The sequence below is a fragment of the Lissotriton helveticus genome, chromosome 5_1 (genome assembly GCF_964261635.1).
Source record: "Lissotriton helveticus chromosome 5_1, aLisHel1.1, whole genome shotgun sequence".
NCBI classification, from domain to species: Eukaryota; Metazoa; Chordata; class Amphibia; order Caudata; family Salamandridae; genus Lissotriton; species Lissotriton helveticus.
Window position 1 is genome coordinate 1817975106 of NC_136065.1, and position 26409 is coordinate 1818001514.

The window sequence follows — 26409 nt, forward strand, 5'->3', positions numbered from 1 at the left end:
GAGCTCTCTTGTGACGTCGCCTGCGTTTTTAGGGCATCCACTGTAGTTTCTAAGGCTTCCGTCCGGTTTTCCACCATGCTCAGTCTTTCAGCAATTTCCGTGCATGTCTTCCCGATTTTACGCATTGAGTCTTGTAGTTTTTGTGCAGCTACTCGGGCTTGTCGATTCTCCGTTTTTACCTAGATTTAGAATGATCTAAGAGATTGTAGGGTCATGGATAATGTGGGTTCAAGTGACTGTTCCGGATCTTTGTCCCACCATGCCCCTTTGCGATTTCTTAACCATCCTCTCCATACCGTGCGACCCCAACAGAGAAAGCGACTGCGTGTCGGAGTAATCCCATCCAAGCTCACCCTCCTCATCCCCCCACTCTGCTTATGCGCATTCTTTTTCCCTTCCGAAAGCTTCTTCAACTTCTTGGGCACTCTTCTCACCCCTTGTTGACTATAATTACTTGTCGAGCTGTCCGCACAATAATCATCGCTACTGCCACTGTTTGAATCCATGACATCAGATTCGCCGGATTCTACATTCAACAAAAAAAAGTTCTCGGGGGAGAGGTAACCCAACTCTGTATTTTCCTGAATGCCTTCTTCGATAGCAGGGGGAGGTTGCCTCTTTTCTTGGCTCACACCTAAATTACTCTTCTGCTGTATTTCCTGTTTTTTCCGCCTCAATCTTGTCTTTGCAGAAGGAGGGAGCCTGCGACATATCGTTTTCTTTACCATTATCCCTTTCCTCACTCTCTTGCTGAGCATTTACGAGTGTGTCATGTGTGCTCAATATGGTATTCTCATAGTTTGACTCCATGACACTCGCTCATTACTTGGATCAGGGATGCTCTCCTGTATAATCATCTGAGCTTCTCCAGCCATCTCACTAACTGAAGAGATGTTTGTTGAATCCATAATCTGCCCCCCCCTCTTTAGTATTCATACCCTTTGTGGTGAACAGACTCGTAATGACAGTCTGCTTTTTCCCTGCAGTTGTGCTGCTTACTCGGTATGTCTAATTATTTTTTGCATTCAAATTCTTGCCTTTCTTACCAGCGCTTTGATCCGACTTCCTCGGTTCAGTGTCAGATTTCTGGTCAGTTTTGCACCGTGCTGAGGCTTAGTTCGGGTGTACTGTTGAGCGCGTCTTACACAGCTCTCCTCGTGCTGCCATGGCTTTCCTGCACTGAGCCCCAGTGAATCGGGGGTCTCCGTTGGTAGGAGACCCAAGCCGGCTTCCGTCTAAGCTTCCCCATCCAGAGACCGCCGTCAGCAGCAGCTGAGCCAACGCCTCAGTGCGTACAGCAATCTTAGCCTCTCTCAGCCCTCCCGAAGGCTCTCTTCTTGCTCGGTGCTTGCTCTCCTTCACGCCAGTCGGTCAATCGAGACCAGAAGTCAAAATCAGCGGGCATTCTGGACCACACTCTGCATCAGCACTTGTCGGGGTTTGAGGAGTGGCGGAGGTAGGGGACTGAGGTCTTACTCAGATGCCATCTTGGCCCTGGGAACTACCCCCTCATTCACTTTTTCACTGAGCTTTTTTCGACTTGTTGAAGCTTTTTGTGAAGTTTATCTCCTGGTGTGGCATGAATATTCTCTTGGAAGGCTGGCTTCAAGCCCTGCGGCACCTGTCACAGACCAATCTCTGTGATGGACCCTCACCTTGCCTTTGGTGCCACGAGCATGATGACACTGTTAAGACCAGGGTCGACTGCCGTGCCATGAACCCAAAAGCCTTGACCTGGGATAGTTTGTGGAGTCCAAGATCTTAGTCGCATTGAAGTTGTGGGTCACTCTGGTAAATCCCACCACAAGAAGTCGATGAGTCGAAACGGTCTTCAACTTCCCCCATTGTTATGAATCCCAATGTACCACAATATAGGCCTAGGTAGTTGCACAACTTATTACCTGCATTCGTCCTACCATTTTTCCACATAACTGTTTTGGTGCTGACCTTTTACCTAGTTAGGTGCTGCATGAATATCATGAAGCTTTCTCCGAAAACTAGCCTCATTTTTTATGCATGAGGATTCTCAGTATCACAGCAGCATTACCATCTTCTGCATAATAACGCTGTAGAAGCGTCACCACTATTGTCGTCCTTGTCAGACATGCCACAGTACCATGACAGATCTAGGTAGAACCCATGAGGGTACCTTTTGGGTATATAAGCACCACATCGTCGCGGAGTATACTAGAGAAGAAAGACTTCCATGCTGACACAAGACGCTGAGGTCCCTGCACGCAGATACTCCAGCATGCAGTGGTCTTACATCTCGGGATGTTCAGCTCGGTAATGGGGTTGGCTCTTTCCTAGGGGGATTCTTGGCTATACACCTCCATGGTACACTTATGTACGTCTTAGTCAGGACTGCATTATTATTGTCATGATCTAAATGCCTCCATATATTCATTGTTTTAGCACTATGGTAGAATTCTACCTTTTCTTTACGCTGCTGGTGCTTATTGCTGTATATATCTGTTTCTGTCTTACGGTTGTTGCAGCATACGTTTTTTTATGCTAGAATACAAGGAAGCCATGGGGAGTTTGGGTGTTGCATTGAGGTGGTCCTCTCTATCATCCCGAGGGTAATTTGATTGTGGAGAGGAAAAATCAGGACTTAAAGCAATCCTTAACAGCAATGGTATTAGGCGTGGGTGGTAGTTGGGTCAATCACCTATACAGGGTCCAGAGGGCACTAAATAACATGCCAAGAAGTTCCCTGGGAGGCCGTATTCCACATGAGGTCCTGTTTGGGACAAGAATTTGGGTAACCAACCTTGAGTGTGGCAGCAAAGTGGCGGATAAAAAAGCATATTACATCCATGATCGTCTGGCTGTTTTACAGGAACTCAATGAATTCAGGGAACTACAAAGCAACGTCCAAGTAAAACGCACTGGGGTAGTAAAAGCAGTTTCTGCAAGACCGGCATGGGTCCCAAAGATTGGAGACCTGGTCAGAGAGAACATTGTGGACAAGAAAGAATTGGGACCATCTTACAGAGCCTGTCCTGGCTGTCTGAGGAACAAGAACAGTGCTGCTTCCACCTCTTGCCAGCAAAAAAGAAAAGAGATTTGTCTCCATTGATCTGATCAAACCACATTATGTGGCCGATACTGAATAGCAGGCCGTGTGGACTCCTGGGAGGCCGCCGATCGCCTCTCGCTACCGTACAGGAAGTACAGACAGAAAGACTAATAATGTTTGAAGATTCTACTTTATGAAGTAACGGAGTTGACCGCAATGGAATGGAAATCGTACCAGTTAAAATTGAACAGCAACAAAATACAAATGAAACACAGATCTCAATTCAACCTAGTACTAACATCTATGTAAATATGTCTCAAAACGTGTCAGTTGCAAGTTCAACAAAACCTGCTGAGCAATCAAAGAAAGATAAATCGAACAGCATCTAGCTACTTCATCGATTTAAAAAAAAAAAAAGTTTACCCCTTCTCACCGAATCTGAGTGAACCTGAGTCGCCGCCAGCTTCTGTTTCCTTCAAAGAGAAAAATATGATATCTACCTTTGGCTGAAAAAGGCTTACTTTGTTTCTCCCTGGCTACAGCTCTGGATTTGAATTGGTCTACTATTCCTAGTCCTTTGGATAGGTGTAGTGACTGTCTTTTACCTGCTCCTGAATAGACATTATCTCCCATAATGCTCTGCCGTACAACATTTGAACTTGGTCCTGAAACCACATACGTCATCTCATTGTGAACGAAGACACCTGTCCTTTGTGAACATTACAGCAGTTCCTATTCCTGAGGAAATAGTATTGGATATGGTTTCATATAATGTATTTAATCCCACTGCACTTTTCAAAAATACCACAAGTATGTACAATTTATTTTAATGATATCATCACCTCAAGTACATTCTCTGACGATTGGGACTTTGAAAGAATGAATAGTATGCTGTCTGATTTAGAACAGTCTATTGCATTTTTCAAAACACAAATTGTATGATGATACATCTGATTTTACCACATTGTATTGTTACCAACACTATGGTCATCATTTTTTGCACAATACAAGTACCCCACATAATGTTTTTACTTACCATAAATTGGAACACTGCCCAATACTACCGAAAGGTAGTTCACAAGTTTGCTTATTTTTCTGCGTTTAAAACCTTCAGACTCTACCTCATATTATTATGAGGTTACACCTAAACCAGCAAGGACAAATATGCTTACTAATACGAAACAGATCTAGTCTGCTTCCTCTATTTCCCAGCTGTCTTCACAGGGTTTCAACTTGTGGAGGGACACCATGGACACAAACTCTGTCAAGGGGAGTAAAGATTGGCATGTTCAGAGAACTGAGGCATTATTTAGAACATGCCTCATTCCACAGTAGATTATCTTCCTGAACAAAACTGTGCAGCAGACTTCTTGTCTTGGCCTAGCTAAGGTCAAGGGTAATGCCAAAGGGTTTATTATCCATAGGCCGGACCAACGCTTCGTACAACGGAACATCCGGGGGCGGCGACATCCTACACTTTTGGGAAGTTATGCCTAGATTGGCTAAGAACCTCAACACTGTCCTTGGTGAAACAACACTTGTCCTTACTCTCCGATGACATGGATTTAAGGTTTTTTTTGCTCGGTCCTCGGAAAACGCTTCTTATGCGCTGTTTACAACTAAGTTTGGAAAATCTCTCAACAGTAAGCTGCGGAGGGATTGCGTGAAATTGACAGGCTTAACCTAGAGAAGGCTTTGGCAGTGGTCGACAATGGCATGGCCACATCAACATCCAGGATTTACTCACTGGGCAACATTGTGTCTTCTGCTATAGATATATAATGGAACAAGATCTGTTCATCCTACAACATAGGCAATCACAGTTACGATCCATTCTATTAAGCTGGACACTACGATCATTGTGCTCTGGTTATGTGCCCTGGCGATATATGAGCAGTACCTCATTGTTCTCTGCTTATAATTTAACAGAACGGCAGAAAACAATGGCACGAAGAGATGCAAAATATACAATGCTGCACATAGAAAAATTGGACAAATTACCTTTCACCGTGGCTGACTCGCTGTCAACACAATAGTTAATTCATGGCCATATAACATTGCCAATATCAATATTCCAACTATAATATTGCCTAGAATACCACCAAGTAGGCAGGTTTGAAGCTTTGGGAAAGGAATACATCCATGAATCTTGGGAATGACCATACAGATTTAGAAGCAGGAATGGGAACACTGAAGTATTCCTCAGCGATATAGACTGCAAGAAGTCTTAAGTGGGTCACTAATTTGTCAGGATATTGTGCTTCACGGAGCTTGCAACGCTTTGGTTGCAAACCTATCTTGTCTGCCTGCTGTGATTCATCCAGTTTTCAAACTGCTCTCAAACTGGAGTTATTTGATGTTGAATGATCAAGATTGTTGTTGGATGCTGCCAGGCAACGCATATCTGGTCACTGTTCCAGGATTACTTGTTACATGCAAGTAGTGTTTCCACCAACCCACACAGTCAGGGAGGCACCGTTATGGCCTTGGTTGAAGGTTACCCTTATACGGTTTGATTCTCTGAGCAGACTGAAAGACATACTTTTACAGAAGGAGGGGGCCTTAACCTCAGCTTGAGAGACTTTTGATCTCCAGGTTGCAAGTCTTCAGCTGAGATATAGGCTCTAGTCCCAACTAACTTACCGCTACATTTCAGAGAAATGGTACATCGTATCTTTAACATGTCTGATACGAGTGGGATAGTACACCTATTTAAGACTATATGTTCTGGGCTATTAAACACCTTTCAGACGACTTTCTGAGTTATTCCATTTTTAATACACTCTGTATTTAGAAGCGTTTTTGGAGGGCTTCCGGTGATTCTGCCACTGGTATTGGGTATCCTGGTTTTAATTTTTCTTCTACGCAATGGATGTCCCCAATTCCAAGGAGATGGAAAAAGCGCTCTTGGGGCGACAATGCATTGAACACATGGTACTCATCTAGGCACACCTCAACTACAGGAGCTAAGCAAGCATTGGTTTCTATCGTTTAGATCAGTCTGGGTAGATTGCATCTTGCCTGTACACTGCTGCTTATTCTGTAAACAAGAATGTGTGTTGGACATCTGTCTAACACTTCCATCGGTCGCACCTTTGGACGTAGACCTACTACTGGACCCATTAAAGGCCCATGTAGCACAGTGTCTTCCGCGTATTCCAATCCTGATGTCTGCATTCTTAGAGTCACCACAGGATGCTTCAGCTCCTTTTAGAATGGACGCCGGCTCCGCACCAGGCCTACAGGCATCAACGGCTTCCTCAGCAAGGGCTGTGGGCACAGGAGAAGATCACCTTTGCTCCATTTACCTGATCCAAGAGGTGTTACAGGGACCGTCGTCTCCGAAGGCAAGCAACAGTGATGTTGAGTCTCCAGCACAGGACACACAAACATTTGGTGCTCAGTGTGCTGGGAATGATTTGGCCTTTTTCGAGAACAACTAAAACTGGAATTCGAAAACATAATTTTTGTTTCATTTTTCATCTCTTGCTCACACTGAGCAGCATGGCTTTCAGTATGCGCAGTCTAAAAGTATGGCGACTATTCAGAGGACTTATAGAGCATTTGTTACGTTCACATCACTTTCTACACATACCATATTTTTAGATGTTTTTTAAACTGATATTTTTAGCAATTTATTTTATGCTTTTGAAACAGGCATATTTTAGCATTTGTTACTTTGTTGTCCAGTCGGATGAGGAGTGGGTGTTAGGAACCCCAATGCACCCCAATATAGACCTAGGTAGTTGCAGGACCTTTTACCTACATTTGTCCTACTACTGTTCTAGATAACTGGTTTGGTGCTGACCTTTTACCTAGTTAGGTGCTGCATAAATGTTGTGTGGTTTTCTCTGAAAACTAACCTCCCTTATTATGCATAAGGATTCTCAGTATCACAGCAGGATTACCATCTTCTGCATAATAACTCTGTATAAGGGTCACCACTATCATTGTCCTCGTCCGACATGCCCACAGTACCGTGACACATCTAGTTAGAACCCCTGAGGCTACCTTTTAGGTATGTAAGCACCACATCTTCGCTGGGCAAACAAGAGAAGACAGACTTCCTGCTGATGCTCCAACATGCAGTGGTCTTACATCCCTCGCGGGGTGTTTAACTCGAGACCAAGATGGGATCCCATGCTCTCTCACATCAGGTAATTGGGTTGGCTCTTTCCTAGTGGGATTCTTGGCTCTACACCTCCATACATGCTGGGTACACTTGGGTACTTCTAGTCCGCATTGCATCGAGGAGTACGCATTATCATCGTCCTATATCTATATGCCTGAATATATTCACTGTTTTAGCACAATGGTAGAATTCTACCTTTTCTTTACTCTGCTGGCACTTTTAACAGTGTATATCTGTTTCTGTTTCATGGTTGTCGAAGCACACATTTTATTCTAGAATGACGCTGGTTCAATAAATACTTATTGAAAATGGCCCTACAGTTTATTCTGTGTATCTTTCTGAGACAAAGTGAGCACAAGTGACTGTGTGAAAAGTACTGTACTGTTTCCACGATCACCGAGGGGTCAGGGTTGTCATGTTCGATAGTTGCCAGAGACTATTAGTGGCACTGTGAGCTAGCTGTTCTACAGACTAACATAACCTCTGGGGGTGTCTGGAATCAGTCTGGACACCAATCCCTTAGTTTATGTTGTATTAACGCACAGATCCTATATAGATTTGTAGGAACTGTACAACACCATCCTTTGAAGTCATCCATCGAGATGAGGGATCGCCATCATTTGAGGCCCGGCTCTGTGATTGAACCAGTACCTGGGCCGACTATGCGCCTCTCCTGAGTTTTCCAGAATCCATAGCGAATCCTTCCCAACTTAGAGAATGATGACGCCATTTGAGTTGCCTGTTCCCTTTGACGTGACTTTGGGCCTCACGGGTTCTGGAGGGGAACCCTACTGGTTCTTCACCCACGGTGCCAGTTGGGCCCCTTGTATTCGAATATGATGGACCCTTGCCTTCCCAGGTGGTTTTGCAGATGCCCCCTGCACCCGCCCCTCGGCGGGCCATCCCCATTCCAATCCACAGAGCCAGAGAGGCATCGTCAGATGCTGGCGCCTATTGGGTCCTTGCCTCCCAGGTCAGATAATGAATACTATTCCTTTGGATTGGGGCTCGGGGAGGAATATGAGAGGTCATTGGACCCTGAAGAATACAAACCCCTAGATTCCAATTTGGAGTGGTGTAAGGACCTGGCGAATGCCAGCTGAATGGATACTTCTCCATATCCTCCTACTGTGACTATGGAGGAGGGAGCCTCTTTTGCTAAGTTGGTGAAAAGGGTGGCTGAGGTCCTGGACCTTAGCCTGCCCTCGGTGGCAGACTAGACTAGTGTCTTGACAGAGGTACTTCAAACAGTAGTGCTCCCCTCTGAACCACTTCTCCCTTCCAGTGAAGCCCTTATGGACGTCCTTCTAGGGTCTACTTCCAAGCCCTGCACAGGGGCTCCTGTGAACAGGACGATTGCCACCGCCCCTCCCCGGGTGACTCCAGCGTCCTTACCCAACACCCTACCCTGGAGAGCTTGGTTGTCCAAGCTTCAATGTCCCGTGTAAATCATTGCACATTCCCTACCACCCCATCGGATATGGAATCCAAGAGGCTGGATACGTTCGGAAAGAAAATGTTTTCTTCTGCCAGCCAGCACTGCAGTCCGTGAACACTGCCTAACTTTTGTGCCGCCATTCACGTGCACTGTGGGACATGGTTGCACAGGTGCTCCAATGGCCCTGGAGAAGTCCTGGGCCGTACTCTCCCAAGCTGTTACGGACAGGAAAGATACAGCTGTATTCACCATTCGATGTAGACTGGACACCAACAATTGGCTGGGCAGAGCAGATTAATAGACATACAGAAACACACCGGCTGAGGACAATTAGCTTTTCAGGGGATATCTAAGCATTGTTTATGACCATGCCCTTAGATGGCACCTGTCTCTTCGGAGACCAGGGAGACTCAACGTTGGAGCACTTCAAGGATAGTAATGTTCCAGCCAGATCCTTGGGTCTATCTGTGTCCCCTCGCCAACCCCAGGCCATCCTTTGCTCTTTTTGTGGCCACTGAAGGGGCTCCCAGCTGCATCTGTACATGCAAAGCTACCACAGCGAGCAAGCTGCTCAGCCTCAATGTGGCTGAGGACGCGGTACGCATTGGCCCTAGTGGGTCGAGCAGCGAGTGGTCAGACCGCCCCACCACTCCCCCAGCAGATGCAGCCTCAAAACCCCCTGTAGTTTGCCCGTAATCCATAATGGGCACCCAGTGGGAGGCCGGATACGCAATCACCTGCCCCACTGGCGGTCTATAACATCAGACCAGTTAATTCTTCAAATGGTCCAAAGGTGCTACTCCCTACACTTCATGACTTTCCCTCCACCCTGCCACTCACTTGTGAAAGACTAACTGAGGAACACCTCTCTTTTCTCAGCCAAGATGTGACTGCTCTCTTGTCCAAGGGAGCCTTGGAGATGGTGTCAACTCCAGAAGGTCTTAATTGCTATTCCTGCTACTTTCTGGTGCCAAGAAGGATAGAGGCCTTTGTCCTATCCTACACCTGCATCCTCTCAACTTCTTCCTTAAGGAGAAGTTCAAAATGCTACCACTAGTTCAAGTCCTGTCTGCACTGAACTTTGGAGACTGGATAGTAGCATTGGAATACCAGGACGCTTAATTCCACATTCTTGTCCTGACTGTGCAGAGGTTACTGGTGGTTCACAGTAGGCCACAAGCATTTTCAGTACACCATGCTTCTCTTTGACCTTATCCGCGCCCCTCAGGTGCTCACCAAGGTGATGGTGGTAGTTTCAGCTCATCTGCTGAGATCAGGGTTGCCAGTCTTCTCGATGACTGGCTGTTGAAGGTGGGTTTGCCCAGGCTTTTGTCTTCCACCTCCAGCCTACGGTGAACCTTCTGCACTTGTTGAGGTTCACTGTGAAGTGCTGAAGTCACACCTGATTCCCTCTCGGACACTTCCTTTCATCGGAGCAGTTCTGGACACAGTGCAGTTTCAGCCTTATCCTCACCACCTGCAAGTCCAGGATATTCAGGCTATCATACCAATGTTTCAGCCTCTATCCCTGATTTGGGTAAGACTGTCTCTGAAAACGTTCATTCTGAGCTGCTGTGGAAATGCACTGGGTGGAGGTGGGCAATAGCATGTTGTGTGGGGCCCGGACGGCCAGGTGGAATCCGGGTCCTGGTCCAACCCAACCCCTTCCACTTTGGGCAGGCTACTGTGGGGTACAATATGCCAGATTACCCTGCCTTCTCTCTGCTGGGGAGGGTCCCTGCGAAAGGCAGGCCCTAGAGTCAGACGGTCCCTGGAACAGTGAAAGTTCTTTGCTTGAAACAGCTGAGGCTAGCCAAGCAGTCCATACCTAAATAGACCAAGCGTGTCCAATGGATCGGAGTATAGTGCTGGCCAGACTCTTCCGGGGTGGGCTGCCCAGTGCAGGGAGGCCGGCTTTGCACCCCTGTCTGCTCTCTATGAGGGCAGGTTCAGAGGAATGACCCTTCGGACAGGGCCTAGTAGGCAGCAAATGTCCCGTGCCCCTCTAGCCCGGGCGGGCCAACCTGGGCCCTGGTGGCCCTCGCATGGAGAACTGGACCACAAGGAGGTCTGCAGTACCCTATCCCTAATATTCCAGAGTAAGGCTACCCTCTTTCTTGTAATCCATGAACACTGAGTCACAGAAGGGACATCCATGAAAACGCACCCAACTCCCTGGAGCCCTGTCTGGGCTTGAAGAAGCAATTGGACCCTAATTGGGACTTCCAGGGCAATCCGGCCATCTGGACGCACCATAGGAATAGACAGTGCACAACCAGATGCCTGAGGGCTCAGAGTGATCAGATGGTTGGGCTCGAAGTACAGCCATCTGGTCACAGCGTCCCTTAATGAAAATATGTCTGCTTGTCCTTGGAAGGGACAGGGACTCTGAGACTGGCCTCAGGTGAGGGGGGCCTGATGGAGCCCGGTGGCATCTTTTGTTGCTGATGTAGCTGGTGAAGCCTTACTGGGGATCCAGTCCTGGGTGCTTTGCCTAGGCAGTGAGCCGTAGAAGTCCGGGGCCTAGGGGCTACTGCCTGAGGGTAGGCCTGGGGTTCTGAACCAGGGCCTTTTCATAGCTTCTCCACCTGATCCACCAGGGGAGAGATCCCCAGGCCTCTGGTACCTTGTCCTGGGCACTTTGCCATGTGGCGAGCTGGAAGAGAGAGACCAGGAAGGGGGCTTTCAACCCAGGACCCAGTCAGAGCTCTTGAACATGGCCAGAGCTTCTGTGCCTGACTGAACAGGGGAAGTCTCCACAGTGTCCTAGGTCCTTTCTGACGTGTGAGGCTGGGGGAACGAGCCCAGGACGAAGGGGTGCCCACCCCAAGGCCAAGTCCAGGCCAGAGCACAGCAGAGGAAGCCTGACCAGGCATGCAGGGCCTGTTCTGGGTGCTTTGTGACATAGCGGACTTGGGTACGGAGCCTGGTGTGAGGCTTCCACCCACAGCCAGCTAGAGCTCTGGTGTGGTGCCCGGTCAGGGCTTCTCTCCCCCATCCTGTCCTGGGTTTTGTGTGATATGGAGGTCCAGAGAAGGGAGCACAAGGCCCTGGTGGGCTTGCAGACCAGGCATGCCGGTTCAGTAGACTTGCAGGCCTGGGCCTGCTAGTTTTCTGACCCTGTGGAACCCCATCCCATATGCTTTGCAGCTCGGAAGCTCTAACCAGGGGGTACGGTCAGGTGTTTCCAACAAAGCACCCTATTGCCTAATAGACCTAAGTATTCCCGATTTACCAGAGTCCCCTAGCAGGCCTGTACAGGACTGAGGAGCACTACCCCATGCACTTTGCGGCAGACAGGGTCAGCAAATTGAGCCTGGGCCCTACCAAATGTTTGATCAAGGGCACGACCGTGACTTGCCTCCCTGCCGGAGGAGGGGTAGAGGACTTAGCAGGCCTTACGATGGTATCTCCTGGGTGGCATGGGATATCAACAGTCACTGCCTTCAGGACCAGGCTCAGGAATCTGCTGAGCAATTCTCAGACCTCTCCTGGGCCCGTGCTCCAGCTCAGCACCTTGGGCGGGCTGAGCCTTCATGCAGGGCTGATCTCTGCTCTAGGTCCAAACTGAGTGGAGTAGCAAGATCTTCCCAGGTCAGCAGCCACCCTGCCCTGGGTAGTGACTGGCACCACCTTACCCTGGGCTGAGGGTGTTGCATTGGTTGGGTGGCTTCCACCTTTCTAGAGCCCAGGACTAGGGAGCCAAGGAGGCTTAATCCCAGCCCACCCCAAACCCTTTTTTCATCCACTATTAAACCCCCACTAAGTGGCTTGCAGAACCCTGGGGGGAGTCAGAGTTATCCCCCAGGTTGACCCAGCAACCAAATGGCCTGGACCAACCCAGTATCCAGAAGGCCCGGGCCGCCCCAGCATCCACATGGCCCGGGCCGTCCCAGTATTCAGATGGCCAGGGCCGACCCAGCAACCAGATGGCCCAGACCGACCCAGACCTCAGGCGCACACAGGCAGACGATGACAAGAGTGGCCATGCACTCTGAAGCAAGAACTCAGAGGCTACTTGCCACCCAGTGACTCATGCGGGGGGAGATTCTGTTCCAGCCATCTGGTTGCCCTACTGATCTGCAAGGGATCGTGGCCCCATTTGTGTACCCAGTGGAGCAGTGGTGGGAAGGGAAGGCCCTCGTTTGGGGTGACATGTGGTAGAGGCAGCCTCCTCCATCCCTCCCTGGCAGCAGAGGGCACCCGGATGTGGGCGTCATGAGGGCCCATGGGCGGAGAAAAGTTTGGCTCAGGGGATCACTTTACATAGACCGCAGTGTGGTAGCTGCTCTCCTATTTATGGAACCCTGACCTGTAGTGAAGGCAGGCCCCTGCTTGCGCACATTGCTAAGTTAGCATAAGCTTATTAGAAGTTTAAGCACCATTTTGCCGCTTTTGCACACGACACTGCATGTAGCTGTTGTTGTAAGTTTAACTGCATGAATATCTTCACATGAGAATGACTGGTTTTCAACATCCCTAGACATACACCGCGACCTTAGTCTGCACAGTGAGTGCTAACGCCTCCAAGGTTATCATAACAATGTTAGCTGGTTTTCGGGCTGATCGGCTCATGCTTAGAAACAACATACACGCAGCTGCAGCTAACTGAAATTCTGGCGCCTTTAGTATGGCACTGCATGCATGATTTTGAGCACTTGGAGAAATTCTGTTTCCAGAGAGCGAGAGAGGTTTTGCAGATCCTGATGTAATTTACCTCTGCTGATCTTGGAGGTATGGGATCCCCTATTCAAGCCTAAGAGAACTTCTATATTTTATAAAACATAGTTCCTAGCTAGGGATGGAGGCATACAAGTCACTATAGGACCTGTTTCCACTATCATTATAATAGGATTTCTCCTTTTGTGTTTATGGAATTGTAACAATGCTGATCGTATTATTTGTAATCATATGCCTGCTTATGTTAGCAAAAATAGAGCATGTCATTAAAATAAACATTTTAAACTTTACCGTGTCTCTTTTTACCCATGTTGTGGACTGATATGAGAATAACAAATGAAAGAGTGTTCTTGATTCCCAACATTCCTGAGAGTCACCTAAGTCGCATGTTCTGAGTTGTCTAATCATTGGTTCCTTTGCTATAGGACGAAGAGCTAATGTGACACTGATGCTAGTCGATTAGGGGTTCTAGGTACGGAGGTGAGTTTTTTCGTCCACCATAATTCACTGAGGCCCTGGGTCTCTGTGCACAGTTCTGTGTATGAGCAGAATCCCTGCAACATGGCACACCTAACATAGTGGTCTTATTTTGAGACTCTGGAGTAGTGCTTATATCAGTCCACAACACCCTCACTATTGTGTCCGGTTGACAGTGGTGATGAAATAACTTACCTATAGTTACATAGGTTTTTTCAAGCTTGATAATCTAAAAAGATTTGTACTTTGAGTTACTACCCATTAGTGTTACGCTACATTTTCTTTATACTTCTTCTCTACTGAGATCCCCCAACATAGTAGGGTGGCCGTCCGCAATCATTTGCAGTCATATGGCGTCACTGTGGGTGGCATGGCAGTAGTTTTTGTGGTGAGTGCTGAAGCAGCATACCCATTTGAGCTTTTCTACTCATGGGTTACCTTTCCTGCAGTCAATGCGGATTCTGGTCTGTTTCACTTTTATACTCCCATGGCCGTGCCTATTAACTTCACCCCATATAGGACGCTGGAGATTCCTATTTCAGCCTGGCAGCATTGAGTTTGGTTTAATGGCGCCCTTCCCCAATCGGTAACGGCGGTTTGGTTGGGACCTTTGTCTATTCCCCAGGCCACGTGGCCGGTTTTTGCTGGTTACACACTGTATCCCCGTTACCTTACAGTCACTATTAACGAGTTATGTGTGCTCTATGCCTCCTTGGTTGGGGTGCATCGGGCTCTAGTTCAATACGTAACCCGTAACGTCCAGCTGGGGCCACCTGGTGCTGAGGCGCAACCAGCTGGACCAGCCGGGATGAAAATGAATCCCTTCATGGTTAATTCATTATGGGCAAGCGGCCTCAAGATAAGGATGATATACCTTTTTGGCTTGCTGAGAAATTTGACCAGCTGGAAGCAGTATTTCCTAATACGACTCCTGTTGAGAAACACAGGATTCTAACAATAAGTTTGCAGAAAGACTTAATACCAGATGTTCCTGATTGTGAAACCTAGGGTAAGATTTTTGCGAGAGTCTATACTAGGTGCTTCCGCACTCCATCCATGGCTGTCCTGCCCTCCGTCATTAAGCGTGTACAGGATGAACACAGTACGGAGGCAGCTGTTGAGTTGGGAATGAGACTCATGGGAGTGTTTGAGGTAGTTTCTGATCTGGTCCTTGCTAATGTCAAGGGGATGTGGTAAACTTTCAGGTATCTAATGCTCTGCGCGGTGTTCTTGATGCCGATAAGGCCCGACAGTTATCGAAAATCATTGCGGAGGCTTATGAGACCATTGGCCACAATAGTTGGGTGTTAAGCCTTTTGCTAAAGCAGCACAGAAGCAAACTCAGGAGCAGAAGTCTGATAAAGATAATCAACCCAATTTTCCAAAGCAGAATTGGAATAAGAACAAGAAACAGGGGAAAAATCTACAGAAACAGGGGTCTCGACCTTCTTCGCCGAAGCCTGTGTCTATTGAGCGCACTTATAATTTGCGCGACCGCCCTACTATTAAGTCACCTGATCGTTTTCAGGTTCCTGATCAACGTTCTCCTCGCTCTTTGCAGGATACATCGGTCTCACCAACCGGTGGAAGAGACAGCGGCAAAGGTCTGGTTGCCCAACAAAGCCGTGAGCAGCCCCGCAAGACTGAAGGTAAGGGCAAGCAAGACAACTTTCAGCGTCATAGACCGCAGTTTCAGAAGAAGGTTGCTGCTTTAAAAGCAAGATATGCCACGGATAGTGAGAACACAGCTTCGGAACTTGACGTGGGCGCTGATGCTGTTAGACAGCGCGGTGGAAATTACAGTAGTGCGGGAAGCATTGCCTCAATTTCTGAAGGTGACAGCAACTGACACGTTTGTTGCTGTTGAGACAGCTGGCACTAGAGTGGCTCCCCCTGAAAGACTTTATGAAATAGTCCTTTTGACTGAAGGTGACAACGTATTATAAAAGGGGTATTTTGGGAAAATCTAATGACTACCTGTGACATATTGTTAGCGGGAGTGGATTGGCCACCTACTTTTGCTGTAGCCGCTCCACAAGGGGAGGAGGTAATCCTCCCGGCTTTCGCACATACTGTGCTAAAGGAGCAGAGGTGTGGGCTAAGGTGCTTGCACCGGCAGTGTACTGTACTCAATGTGGATGGGACAAATTTTCAACCAGGCATGAGATTACATTGCGGTCTATGCCACAGCCTCAACCCCAATACCCCATGCGACATGAAGCGAAAGCTCCTGTGGCAGAAATCCTTGAGCAATTGGAATATCAAGGTGTGATTGAAACATGTGTGTCTCCGATGAATAATCCTCTTTTTACTGTGACCAAGCCTAATGGCTGGTACCGTTTGGTATTGGATTACCAGCACTTAAACTCCCATTGTCGGGCATGCGCGGTACAGAATACTCACAGTTCTGCCCTTGCGGATAGTCTCATGCGTAAAAGGTTTGGCACCTCACTTCCTGGGTACAATTGCACACTCCTACAACTTACATTCCTAATTATGCCCAGCGTATCAAGCCGCTTTATGCCTTGGTACAACCTACTTACTCCAAACCTTGCTGGCTGCCTGAACATTCTGCAATTTTGCAATCTTTGCAGTCTGATCCACTTGAATCTAGATTCTTACTGACTCATGCCAACCTGGTAATAAGAATTGTGCCTGGGGCGGTGGGTTTTACGTACCTGACTTTTAATGAGGGTGACACAGTCCCTATTGCTTACAAGTCACACTTATACACTTTAGCTGAAATGCGATTTTCCTCTATGGAAAACGTTTTGACTGCAGTGCAGATGGCGATTCTGAAAGAACGAGCGCTGTTGCAGGGGAAACACATGTTGGTTGTTACACTATATCCTGCCTTGCTAGCAGTGACGAAAGCCAGTGTACCGAATTCAAAAGCTTTGCATCCTCGGTGGATACAATGGGCCACATCTTTGACGTCTCCGGATGTCACTTTTATTTTTGAATCCTCTTTGCAGACTCGAGTATTTGCAGTATGAATTTGTTCATCCTGCTCCTCTGACCATGCCCCCGCTGGAGTATTTCCATTGTATAATATACACAGATGGATCGGCACAACCCGTGACGGGGTCAAAGCATGCGTATTCAGCGGCCTGCGCAATTGTGGTTGGTACTATGGTGAATGGAGAGTTCAAGTCCGATGTCGTGTATACTCCGACATTAGGGGACTGTACCGCCCAATTGGCAGAGCTCCGTGCTCTGGTGCTTGCACTGGACTACGCTGACCCTAGTTTGACTATTCCTATTGTAAGTGGTTCCTACTACTGTGTACATTCTTACAACAACAATCTATTCTTTTGGACTCAGAATGACTATCGTGATTCCAAAGGTAGCGTGATTAAACACAAAATGCTATGGGTTTGAGTGGCCGAGCTTAAAGAACGGCTGCCACTCGTGTTTGTATTCATACTCTTGGTCACCAACGTGCGGGGGTACACGCTTTTGGTAACGGTCTTACTGATGAAGCAGCAGTTACACGTTCCAAAAGTAAGATTGATGATGACTTCTTGGCAGCTATTGCAGCAAGAGAGAAGGGAGGTAATTACCCTAGAGGTTTCCCTTCTAAATGCTCTTATCATTTAAGTCCTGATAAAGTGCCCTATGTGAGAATTAACAATGTTGGTGACAGGTTGATCCCTAACGCGGACCGCAGGCAGACTTTGATAACAGCGGCTCACGAGGGTATGGCCTTGGTGCATGCCGGCGTGTCGGCTACTGTATCTCTCCAACAACATCGTTACTGGTGGCGTGGATTGTACAAACAGACGCGCGATTATGTCCTTCACTGTGTCATTTGCCAGCAGCTGTTGCACGCTTACCCCCAGACACAGTTGTACATATCTAGTAAACCACTTGGGTATGTTTATTTAGATCACTGCGATCCTTTCTCCTCAGATACTGCATATTAGTACATCTTAGTTGCAGTTGATTCGTGCACGCGCTTTGTTTGGATGTGGCCACAAAGGAGTGCTGATGCCCGCACTGTCATAAGGGATTTGCGTGTCTTTGTGGGAATTTTTACGTGTGGTACCTTTCATTCGGACCAGGGTCCAGCGTTCGCCTCTAAGGCATACAAGGATGCCATGGCTTCATTGGGGTTCCAAGTCAAATTTTCATCTCCATACAGGCCTGAGGGCAATAGTGTTGTGAAGCAGATGAACCGTGACTTAAAGCAATCTTTGACAGCTAAGGTTTGAGGTAGAGGCTGGAACTGGCTAGCCCATCTCTATAGCGTTCAGCGTGCACTTAATAATCTCCATAGAAGGTCTCTGGGTGGGTGGACCCCATACGAAATGCTCTTTGGCATCAAAATGTTTGTTGCGGACTTTGAGGGTCTAGACATGGCGGCGTCTGCCGCATCCTTTGACGTAGATGAACATTCTGATGTTTTATAGAATCTACAAAAGACCAGAGACAGTCTTGCAAAAGAACACTAGCCCTCTACAGCTGATGCTGCTCTTCAGATTCTGGTAGTTGGCTGGTTACCCCGAGTTGGTGATCTGGTCCGGGAAAAGGTGGAGAACAAGAAAAGGTGGAGAACAAGGAGGAGTTCGGCCCCTCATACCGAGCACTAGTTACTGTACTTGGCGTGCAGAGCATAAGAACAGTCCTTTTACCTCCGCTTCCTGGTCGTAAGGAAAACAATTACATCTCCATTGACAATGTCAAATTATAACGAGTGGCCGATTCTTCTTAGTATGGCTCCAGCGTTCTCTTGACCAGGGATGCTGAGAAATTCTGTTTTGGCTCTGGCAAGTAACACCGGACCTGACGTTGCCATCGAGATGCCTACAGTTACAAATCCTTTACTGAATCCACCGGTTGGTGATACCCTTGATGATACTGAGTATACTTAACCCACAGATTTTCGATGCCTTATTTGCACACAAGAGCAGTTAACCATCACGCTTTTCATTTGACACAGACTCTACCACATCAATGTCACCTTCAAAGATTTCTATTTTTCGCTGTTTGGTTTAAAAAACATTTTTGATACCCCCTTGGACTTACATTTGGCTGGTGCTTTTCTCAATTTTTTTATTCATGTCCATTGGATTTGTGGTGTATTTTTTCTGTTTTGTGAACGGTCATTATGTTAAAGAAAGATCTACAATTAGACTAATTGATGGAACTTTGGCACCCCACTCCTCTTCACATAGAATGAACAGGGACCAGACTTTTGTGAATATCACTGCTAGGCCTGTCTTGGATGGGATTATGTGGAATGCTGTGAAATTTCAGATCCATAGCCCCCACAGATGTTATGAATGTCCCCAATGTGCTACGTGTTTCAATGGGCGATGTGGTGAAATGAAACATACGCTCTGATGATTGGGATGTCCAGGCCGCCAAAGCTCTGTTTTCTGATTTGAAATATTATGCTGCTTTTGATGCTGAAGATTTGTATTTAGACTCAGCAAATTATGCAGACTTCTTTTGCTACCAACATTATGGCAATCACTTTCTGCATAAAGCAAACCCGTCTAGAAATGTGGTTAATTACACACAATGGGAACATTGTCCTGCTCCCGTTGAAGTCAGCGCAGACTCTTTTAAAGAAGTTTACTTATTTTACTGATTTTAATCAGTCCAAAACTGAGGCATTTTATGTTATGTTACTGGGTACTTATAAAGCGCACGGCTACTCCCTGGAGTGTCCTGGCGCTTGGAAAGAAGAAACCAATGACAGAGCATAGCAGGAAGCCCCAAGGCCGCTGACCTATTGTGAAAAAAGCCAAGTTTTTAATCTGCGTCTAAAGCTGAGGAGGTCCTGCGCCTGATGCAAGGTTGGAGGCAAGTTATTCCAGAGCCGAGAAGCTACCACCTGGAAAGACCGCCCACCCAGACGAGAGCGGGAGAACCTTGGGATCTGTGAGAGTAGCTGATTTGAAGACCTCCGACTTCTAGATGGAACATAGTGCTGGCACCTGTTTCTCAAATAAAAGGCCCCAATATTATGGAAGGCCTTATAAGCCAGAACCAAGGCCTTGAAATGTGTTCTCTTTCGTACCGAGAGCCAATGCAAGGACTTCAGGTGAGGAGTTCCGTGTGTCCTGAGGTCCACCATAAGTATGGCTCTAGCAGCAGCGTTTTGTACCACCTGTAGGTGACCGAAAAGATAGTCAGGAAGGCCGACACAAAGAACATTTACATAATCAAGGCGGGACAAAATCAGTGCTTGTACTACTGTTTTCCTATGGGAAACTGGGAGTAGTGGGAGGAAGTTTCTCAGCATTTACAGTAGGCCAAAACATGTACCAGCCACAGTCTGAACCTGGGATTTCATGGACATATCTGCGTCCAATTTTACCCCAAGATTCTTAACAGTAGTGGCTGAGGTAGCAGGGGGGGGACATGTTCCGTGGCCACCATTCACCCCACTCTTACCCCGGATTGTGACCAAAGAAGATAATTTCTGATTTCTCAGAATTGCACAATAGTTGATTCTGTTTAAACCACTCAAATACTGCTGACAGGAAGATGTTTATCTCATTCCCATTCAGGGCCTCATCCTTACCGCATGTGAACAACAGTTGTGTATCATCGGCGTATGATATTATTTTAGCGCCATTCTGCCAACGGCGCCAGGCCATAAACACATTAACCAGAGTGGGGCTCAAAATAGATCCCTGTGGAACACCTACATTGAGTGGTAGGATCGGGGCCGAGAAGGGGGGAGACCAGACTGTTTGCTGACGATTTTCTAGATAAGATGTAAACCACTGGATCGTCGTGCCCCCCCTATGCACCTTAGCGCCAAGACGCCGCGGCATTCGAGCGCTTTATAAATGTTTCAGTCAGTCCTATACCACATCCCTGGAGTCTACGGAGTCTACCCAAAAGGAGGTCATGGGGCACGGTATCGAAAGCTGCAGATAGGTCCAGCAGTATCAAAACTGCCTTCCCTCCTTTATCCAAAGAGGTTTTAATGGATTCAGAAATTTCCAGAAGGGCTGTTTCAGTACTAAAATTAGCACGGAACCCTGATTGGCTCGGATGTAATACACAGTTGGTCTCCACAAAATCTGCGACAACCTTATATACCTATTTCTCCAAGACCTTGGGGGAAAAAAGGCAGCAGCGAAATAGGCCTGTAGTTGCTGGCTACAGAAGGGTCGGCGGAAGATTTTTTTAGAAGGGGGATAATTTTCCTGTGCTTCCAACTGATCAGTTGACTGGGGGTGAGTGTTTGATTTGCTCAAACGCTCCGTCCATCATCCCCTTTTGTATCGCTTTTTCCAACTGTCCGGCATCACTCCTTTGGCCAGAGAGAGGTTCAAAACCTTGTTAACGGCCGGGTTAATCGCCTCTGTAACAGAGGACCATATTTTTGAGGGCAGGTGTCTGAGGGTGAGCCTGATTTTAGTGATTTCATTATTTTCAATGAGTTATTTTATTTTAAGATGACTGCTAAGTCCTCTTCCAAAGTTAGACTTACCCACACTTGATGATTATGTTCGAAGTCCTTTATTGACCAATTGGCTATAGGGGGCTATGAGCTGTGGAAATACACTGTTTATCTTAAATCTGTTTGGGGTTCTAAAGGCTGGCAGGTACAAGGCACTGAGGCTTTGCATCGTGCATGTCTCATCCCAAACCATATGTTGTTTCTGAATTCGACTATTTCACAAACCACCTGCTTTGGATTGGCTATGTCTAAAAAAATTAAATGCTCCTTCAATTCCTGATTTGGGAAAATACCATACATGGTAAAATCACACCGATAAGTCCCTTACTGAGTTACAAGTTCTAATACCAAATTCCTCCTTTAATATTTCCAGTTTCCATTCCCGAGGTTGGTTGTTATGACAAAAAAAGTTAAGATCTGTGTCAACATCGTTTCTGGGTCTGGCCCCGGGCCACACACAGGTTAGGGTGGATCCTCGTTTTGAAAGTGACCACACTGTTACTACCTATTCGGTAGGCAAATTATGTCGAAGTTGGCTCAAACATTCCACTTTAGTGTCAGTTAAACTCCATTTGTCCAAATTGACTGATGATGTCTAACTAAATGATTTTGTTAAAGGCCCTGCAGGTGGCAGGTCGAAAAGGTTTATTTATGGGTTATATGCTGTTTACAACAAAGTGTGGAAATTATCACAAATAGAAGCTGCATCTAGATTGCGTGCTATCGGCCAAGCTAATTTAGAAAAACTGCTTGCAGTTGTTGATAACAGTATTAATACCCTTTCTTCCCGAATTTACACATTGGATGATATTGTTCATCTGTTGATATCATGCAGGATGAGGTATCTGTTTTGTACCATGGTCAGAATCAATTACGTTCAATCATGCAATTTGCTTGGGCATTACAAACGTTAAAGGCTGGTAAAGTTCCATGGGGCTACATGAATACCTCTTCTCTATTTTTACTGTTTAATTTGACTGATACAACAATTTATGTCTATGAAGGATGCTACGTATTCACTTTTGCATATTGAAAAATTGGAACCTTTACCATTTTCTGTGGCCGAATATAATTCAGCTGCATCGCTCATTCATGGGTTAATAACGTTGCCTTTTCCCTTATTTAAATTCAATTCATGTATGAAGTACTATGCCATAAGCAGATATGAACCTTTGGGAAGTGCCAATCTCCATGAAGTTTGGTCCCTGTCATTCACCTATATAGATGCCTGAGGGAGGGTAAAGAAGTATATTTAAAGGGTGTAGATTGCACTTCCAACACCTGATCACTCAGTTTGCAGGAACATCCAATTGCACGGCTCTTGTAATTCTGACGCACCGGATTTAGCCTGCATTTTACAAAGGAATCCTGTCCCGGCTATAACTCCAACTTTCACGTTGCTAGCAAACAGCAGTTATTTGCTTTTGAATAATGAAGATTGCTGTGGTATTCTGGCAGGGATTCTGTACATTGTGACTGTTTCCCAACGTGTAGTCTGTTGTAAAAATGTGCTATTCCCTCCTCCGAATGGGAAGCTCGATGTATCCTCCTGGCCTTCCATTCCGACCTTGAAAGCAGAGTTCAACGAGATGAGTCAAATAAGGGCTCTTTTGTCTCAAAAAGAAGTCACCCTTTTTCACGTGAAACATTTGTCCTTCACGTGGCAAACACTCGTACCGAGGTGCATGCCCTTTTGAATACTCATCTCCCCCTGCATTTCGGTGCTTTGATTCACACTATATTTAATGCCTTGTCGACCACAGCCTTGTCGCTTTTTTTTAAGATAGTAAGTTCTGGCCTTGTGACCTCATTCCAAACTATATTTGGTGTGATACTGGCATTTTTTCATTCTATTTTCCCCAGCCTCTTTGGCGGTTTACCGTTAATCCTCGCCTTGGCTGCCGGTGTACTGATGTTCATTTGCTTGCTCAAAAATAGTTGCACATTCTATGTCACACGACAACCTGCACCGGCTGCTCCAACTTCGTAACCGGATTCTTGAATACTATGGATCGCTACCTCTGGCTACATTGAGTGTGGCGTATGGATTATCTTTCCGGTTTCCGTACTTTACGTGCGTACAGCCTGTCTTCCACTGCCTAGATTTCAGTATTGAATGGGCTCTGGATTTGTGTCTCTGCAATATGGTGTCTCCTAACCTGTATTATGATTAGGGCTCCCGGTTTTCCGTTTAAACGGATTTTTACACATAAATACAGACGGAAAACACGTTTTCCTTTGTCTGTATTTATATGTAAAAAATGGGTAAACACTAGTACATTTTGCGGCGCTGCCTGTGCTCCAGCAGAGAGTTGCAAGTTATGGTGATTGCCCACAGAGCGATCGCCTCTGGTGTTATCAGCATTCACAACAAAGCCTTGTTAACAAGTAATTGGTCTTTTAAAGACCTTTGAAGTACTCTGTGCGGCTGGCAGCTCAAAATCTGTCTGTGTGTCCCCAGTACCCAGCCCGTCCCACTGGGCGCTTAGTAGCACCTCCTTGCCATTTGTAACTATGGGAGATTTAGACAACAGGCGGCACACGTGGAATGACGTTGACTTGGGAGAGGGGGGTTGAAACCCTGCTATTTTCACAGGTTTTGCCAGCTCCGCGATGGGAGCACGCTGTTTGTTTCCAGCTGCACCCTTTACCATGAAGCACAATTTCATTGTATCTGCATTTTTCACTGTCTGTGACTGATGTAGGTAATTAAACAGCGGCCATAGGCGCAACCCCTCCAGATATTAAATCTGGGTGAAATAAAGGGCAAGTAAAATTCTGTGAGGGCAGTAAGAGTGGGGCGGTGTCTTCTGCAGTGATCGTGAAACTGCCCCTTAGTTTTTATTATTTTCAGCATGGTTCAGCAAAGAATGTAAGGGCAATGCTTGTGTTTAAAAAAAGAAAAAGTTGCACGGAGAACCAGCTCAGTTGTGCTTCTCGGCAAATTCCATAACTGCCCCTACTTCCTTTAGCTACGAACAACTGAAGCGCTCAGAGGCAGCATAAAGCACTATATTAAAGCTGCAAACTTGAGCACAATGACTGGATTAGCTCAAAAGTGAAGCTCGATTTCCCAAAAGTTTACCTTTTTGAATTGAGTCACTTGAAATGGAGCACCCCGCCCCCCACGCTCGAGTCTAAAGGAGTGACACTCTCTAGAGTACAATTTATGTGAGTAAAATACCCAGGCAAATCCTCAGTAGAACACTAGCACATGAACAGTAACATTGACAGGAAACCATCTTTTTATTTGTAATATATATGTACCTGATGTATGTCTAGTTTCATGCATATGCTATAATGCTGGAATATTTTATCACGTATCGATACAAATGTACCTAAAACTTTTTTATCATTGAATCATGTTTTACAACAGAAATTAAAATACACTAAATGTGCAAAAACGTTTCTCTAATTATTATTTTTTCCAAACCATGTTTGGGCTAATGTTACTGTTCATGTGCTAGTGTTCTACTGAGGATTTGCCTGGGTATTTTACTCACATAAATTGTCTTGCCCTGACCCAGGAAATTGATCCAAATCAGGGGGTCCTTGTTTGTTTTTCACATACTCTCTAGAGTGCAAACATAGTCATGTCCCACGCAGGGCTTCCGGCCAAGGTCGAAGCCTGTGCCTCCTTCCCTCACACACACACAAACTCCTGATTGTGGTCGGCGCTGAATCCACATTTTTCGTCGGACCTGCCCATCTTTGCCCGATAGGGGGATGTTTTCAAGGTATCCTGCGCTTTCAGGAAACCGAAGGTGCTGCTTGAAACGGGGCTGCACGAATGGGTCTATAAATTGGGACCCCCAAGAAAAAAATATCTAAACGTCACTGCCTGGGGTGCATTGTAGCCCCCTAAAACAAGGGGGGGCACTACTGTGGCAGAATACAATGTTAACAAGACCTCTAAGTTTGACCTGGGTATGGGGGCACAGAGGCTAAACAAGGTGACGGAGAAATGATTAAAACCAAAACAACAATGCAAAAAGGTGAGAGGAAAATTGAACGAGGGTGCAAAGAAGGGAAAAGCGTGCCAAGGAAAGGCATGCATGAAATACAGAAAAAAAGGAATCCGAAGGAAAGAGGACACAATTAGAAGGAGGCACATGAAGGTACAAGGAAAAGAATGGCTTCGAGGAAAAACTCAAATAAAATAAATGGAAGAAGGGAAAGAGAAAGAAATGTACATGTATCAGTGCGGCTCCGTAGGAAGGATTGGGGCCACTCAATCACGTAGTATAATGTTCAAACGGGGGGAAAGTATATATTTTTTTTAGTTTTATGTGGTGCAAACAAGACCGAGACATCGGGCATCAATCAGAGCGCTTCACATGAGCACCCGTTTCCTTACACAAGGACACATTCATTTTGTTAGGCACTAGGAGATTAAGTGATTTGCCCAGAATCACAGGATGTGGAGTCGTTTCCCAGCTCCAAAGTCGACAGTCTAGCCATGAGACCACATGTCTGTTACCAGAGACACCAGGTGTTAAGTGAGGGTGCCTGCATTAGGTGAGTTATGCATGTCAGCCCCGAAGGGATAGGTTTGATGGATAGGAGGTATTTCCTAAGAATGCTTCACTCGCGAGCCAATAACCTGTGTATTGCTCACTGAAGGCTGTTTCTTAGCGCTGGAGTACATTTACTTATAAGCTACACCTTATTGCTCTTCCTGCTGGTCTGATTCCACTGATCTCATCCTCGAACACAAAGCCTACAAGATCTGTTTCTTCTGCAGCAAATATACATTTATAACCAGTCTGTCGCTTTTCAGCTGCACCCGGTGTGTCTGAAAAGGTGGTTATTTCATGTGTGTCTATTGAAGACTTTCATAATAGATCCACTAACTTGCAGTGATGGCAAATATGTATTTTAGGTCTGAGAAAGGAGTCTGTGTGAAAGAGCACCTTAATTCAAGGGGTCAGTATTTCAAGTGGTCAGTGTAGTGGCCAGGGTTTAAATAAATGTGGAAAAATACTAGATGCAGCGTCGTCTTTTACTTGTGGGAAAAATAAATGTGGATAAATACAGATAAAATGCCCCAAAAATAAATATGGATAAATACAGACGGAAATGGCCAAAAAATTAAATACCATAAAACTGGAAGCCCTAATTATGATCTACTAAGGAGTCCCTTAGTTGCTCATGAGTTAGACTGTTCTGGTATCGTAATAATGGCCTGAAGGGGAGGAGCCAAGATGGCGACCGGAGCGGACGTGTAGTCGCCC